Source organism: Pygocentrus nattereri, chromosome 30 (assembly GCF_015220715.1).
Source record: "Pygocentrus nattereri isolate fPygNat1 chromosome 30, fPygNat1.pri, whole genome shotgun sequence".
NCBI classification, from domain to species: domain Eukaryota; kingdom Metazoa; phylum Chordata; class Actinopteri; order Characiformes; family Serrasalmidae; genus Pygocentrus; species Pygocentrus nattereri.
The window spans coordinates 1,085,001-1,090,000 of NC_051240.1; positions in this window are offsets into that span (position 1 = coordinate 1,085,001).

The window sequence follows — 5,000 nt, forward strand, 5'->3', positions numbered from 1 at the left end:
GCTGGAACAAAAGCTCAGCTTGATACGGCACACCACGCCCCCTCCACCTTAACCCCCCCTCCACCTACACACACACACACACACACACACACCCCCCCAAACAGCACCATGACCCTGGCCAGGGATTCTCAAGGGTTTGTGTGTGTTTTGACAATGTGAGAGGGCACTGCAGCAGCTCTGTGCGTGTACATTATGGTGTCTTGTCTGACCATCTTGCTCAAAGACAGAGATACTACAGCACTAAAAAACAGTGCGTGTAAAAGTGTGGGGGTTTTGGAGGGGTCACCTTTCAAGTGGCCCTGAGAGTGCTTCCTGTTTCTGTAGCTCCCAGACAGAAACTGCTGTAGCCCACTCTTTCCTCTAAAGTCCTACTTTCAGTCTGTCTTAGGCTAACAGGCTGTGTCTAAACGCAGTGCTCTTTTCCCCCTCTTATGACTTAAATGTAGTACTACTACGATTATTATTATTATTATTATTATTATTATTATTATTATTATTATTACTGCTACCATTACTAATATTATTACTGCCAACACTACTACTATTTTTGGTACCATTAGTATAACTACTACTAATATTACTATTAATACCTCTATTTTACTACTACTACTACTACTACTACAGGACCTGCAGCACACATTCTCAAAATGTCCTTATGCTCAGTAGGGATGCTGACGTGATAAGATTTAGGTCACCTAGAAAAATAGGTTGTTCTCTCTCGTTCGCTCTCTCTCTCTCACACACACACCCACACACACACACACACACCAGTCACTGGTACCCCCTCTTCCTGACATGATGGAGTGGAAGGGCCTCAGGCTTTTGTCAAGAACACACGTAACCACACTAACAGCATACAAATCGAGTTCTAACTTGGGACTAATGTACAGCATACAGACGAATTCTACATAAAATGTGACCTAAAATAAGATCAGATCTTGATTTACGTGAAAACAATAGAACAGAAACAAATACAAATAAACAAATAAAATAAAATAATAACACAAAAACACACACACACAAAATATTTCCAAAAGTATGCAAATCATTGAATTCAGGTGTTCCAGTCACTTCCATGGCCACAGGTGTATAAAGCCGAGCCCCTAGGCCTGCAGACTGCTTCTACAGACATTAGTGAAAGAATGGGTCGCTCTCAGGAGCTCAGTGAATTCCAGCGTGGTACCGTGATCGGACGCCACCTGTGCAGCAAGTCCAGTCGTGAAATTTCCTCACTACTAAATATTCCACAGTCAACTGTCAGTAGTATTATAACAAAGTGGAAGCGATTGGGAACGACAGCAGCTCAGCCACGAAGTGGTCAGCCATTTAAGACGACAGAGCGGGGTCAGCGGATGCTGAAGGGCATAGTGCGCAGAGGTCATCAACTTTCTGAGGAGTCAATCACTACAGACCTCCAAACTTCATGTGGCCTTCAGATTAGCTCAAGAACAGCATAGAGAGCTTTGAGTAGTGACTGAAAGAACGAGATCACGGATACAAGCGGCCAAATTGAACTTTCTCCGCAGGGTCGACGAGCTCTCCCTTAGAGATAGGGTGAGAAGCTTGGCGATTTTGGAGAGGCTCGGAGTAGAGCAGCTTCTCCTCCACGTTGAGAGAAGCCAGTTGAGGTGGTTTGGGCATCTGGTAAGGATGGCCTCTGGACGCCTGAGGATGGATGGATGGATGGATGGATGGATGGACAGCGTAGTGAGCTTCATGGAATGGATTTCCATGGCCAAGCAGCTGCAACCAAGACTTACATCACCAAGCACAATGCAAAGCGTCAAATGCAGCCGCCACTGGACTGTGTATGTTCTCTGGAGTGACTAATCTCGCTTCTCTGTCTGGCAATCCGATGGGCGAGTCTGGGTTTGGCGGTTGCCAGGTGAACGGTACTTGTCTGACTGCACTGTGCCAAGAGTAAAGTTTGGTGGAGGGGGGATTATGGTGTGGGGTTGTGTTTTTCAGGAGTTTGGCTCAGCCCCTTAGCTCCAGTGAATGGAACTCTTAATCCTTCAGCAGACAAAGAGATTTTGGATGATTTCATGCTCCCAACTTTGTGGGAACAGTTTGGGGACGGCCCCTTCCTGTTCCAACATGACTGAGCACCAGTGCACAAAGCAAGGTCCATAAAGACATGGATGAGCAAGTTTGGTGTGGAAGAACTTGACTGGCCTGACCTCAACTCGGTAGAACACCTTTTGGATAAATTAGAGCGGAGACTGCGAGCCAGGCCTTCGTGTCCAACTTCAAGTCTGACCTCACAAATGCGCTTCTGGAAGAACGGTCAGAAATTCCCATAAACACACTCCTAACCCTTGTGGAAGCTGTTATAGCTGCAAGCGGTGGGCCGACATCATATTTAACCCTATGCATTTAAGAATGTGATCTCACTCAATTTCATATGCGTGTGTGTGTGGAAATCCAATAATATTTAGAGACTCTAAGTAAAGGTCTCTACAATTTCACTTCAGGCTGAAAGGAATTTTCGCCCACACTCTGTAAAGCGTGTCCAGCCTAGCAACAGTGCTACAAAAGACTCTATTTGTGGGCAGAGCATGGGTAGCTCATATGGACCAAAGGCCTCTGTCAATTTAGAAGTTTATATGCCACAGTTTAATATGTACCAGTTGTTGTTTTTAATTCTATCAATTACATAGTACCAGATACAGTATGTAATACACTTCTGCTAGCAAATCAGTAACCTCCAGAGATTACGCTCAGTGAGACGGTAACTTGTGTACATTCCCTTAAGATGGTGAGGCCACTGCACACACTACAAATACCAGGTTTGGGTAGCTTCATTCCCAGACATAATTCACATGTAGGCCAGTTTATTATATAACTACCGAACCCTTACCACACTGTTTATATGTTATATAAGCACAGTTCACTTGAAATATCCATTACAAGAGTACTACACAGAAACGGACATTAGGAATGACATGCCACCCTCAGCCTTTAGCGTCAATGTCCAAAGCCTAGTTCTGCACTGCTGCCAGTCCATGTACAGGAGTTATCAGAAGGATTTGAATGCTTCTGTACTCATAACCTCACCCTAATAATTACAGTAAATGTAAATGTATTGACTACACCATAAATACATGTACAATTGCACCACATAATGAATACTGTACATCAGTATCACTTAATGGCACTGCGGGATTAAGAAAGTGATGATGCAGATTTTTCAGCTGGAGACTCTGCTGCACACACATGCTGAGAGCTTACATAAACAACCACACACACACACACACACACACACCCAAGTCATGCAGAGCAAGGGCAAGCATTGTGCTGAGGGAACACAGTGACTGCTTTACTATCTTTATTAAAAAGGTAGACAAGAGTAGCAAGATAACCTCTATAGGCTATGTCCTTAATACTTGTACAATACACTGGCTAAAAATGTATGTATAAGAATAAGTACGCACAAACCATAGTTGCCACAAATGAACATCAAAAAGAACGGAGACACAAAAAAGCAAGACATCCATGCAAAATTAAGCAGAATGAACCCACTTCCTATTGGGTGGAGTTCAGCCCACAATGCTTGTATGTGCGTCACAGTCTGTGCGGCTTGACCTCAGGCAAAGCTCTATACAAACAGGGTGCATATCAAAGCAAGAGGCAGCTCAATGGTCAGCGGACATTGGAGCCTTTGTTTTAGCTTCACCCTGCAGAGCAGACGGACAACAAAGATATACCGACCAGCACTCTCCCTTGTTCTAAACAGCACAAGATGTGGTCGCCGTCATTGCCTTTATCTTTCATACAAATGCCGCATTTATTTAAATGCATCTGCATACCTGAGAGTCACAGCTAAAAAACACACAGCATGCTCCTTTTGATGAGCACTCACACAGTCAGAGTTTTGAAAAAAGCCCAAACAATAAAAATGGACTCACGTGAACGATAACAAACCATGTACAGTCTTTCAAAGAATACAATTACTTAATCATTGAATCTTTAAATAAAAAAAATTGATTTTAAAAATCTAAAAACACGTTGCTACAAGAAAGTGCATATAAACTGGATCAGACTTTCTTACGAAAGAGAAACATCTAACAGAATTTAAATTACACATTTTCATCATGCCGACTACAACTTATCAATGAATGATTTAATGCGAGTTTAATCAAGTACTCATAACCGCTGGATCCTCAATACACAAATACATCTACACGAAAGCTGTAGGGCTGTTCAGAAGGCTACACTTGATCCTCTACCTTGCAAAATGCTAAGTGCTTGACAAAGAATGTATGCAGAACATGGTGTGCAGATGATGCAAGCTGAGGAAAGTGGGGGAGAGCAGACAGGAAAGAAAAACAAAGAGAGAGTGGGCTGAACTGGGACGGATGAAGTTAGGGAAAGGTGTGGAGGAGATGCTGCTGTAAAAGAACCATCAGGATTTCACTGGGGTTCTCTCTCAGCAGTCTAAGGCTAGCTGAGTATCTGCGGTAGAGTATGAGGGTGTCTTTGCAAACATAACTGGACTTCTATTTATTCTTGGTGACTCATGAAGGTGAGTTCATTCTCACAAAGAAACCAAACCCATAAACCACACAACACGCTCAGAGACTGTAACAAGAGTATTTAATGCTCATAACGTCATATTTCAAGAGGTAAAATATAAGCAAGGATGGGTAGAAGTACCTCAAAGCATATCCAGATACAAAACCGAAAACAGCCCAAATGGAAATGTATCTGAATAACCTGCAGTATTTCACAGAAGAAAAATGATCAACAGTGCATAAACCTTCACTTAATCAAGCACTAAATATGCTAATTACGTTTAAAGGGTGGTGCATATCTACTGCAAATTATTTGGAAATAGATGTTATGAACAAATTTAAACTCTAAAATGTGGTTTTGAGGAGGTTAAAACTTAAAATGTTTTTTATTTTACATTTTTCAAAACACGTATATGGAGGCACTGAAAACTGTTTCGTGTAAAAGATGTCTTACTGAATAGTTGATTATTGAATAAGTGATTTTGG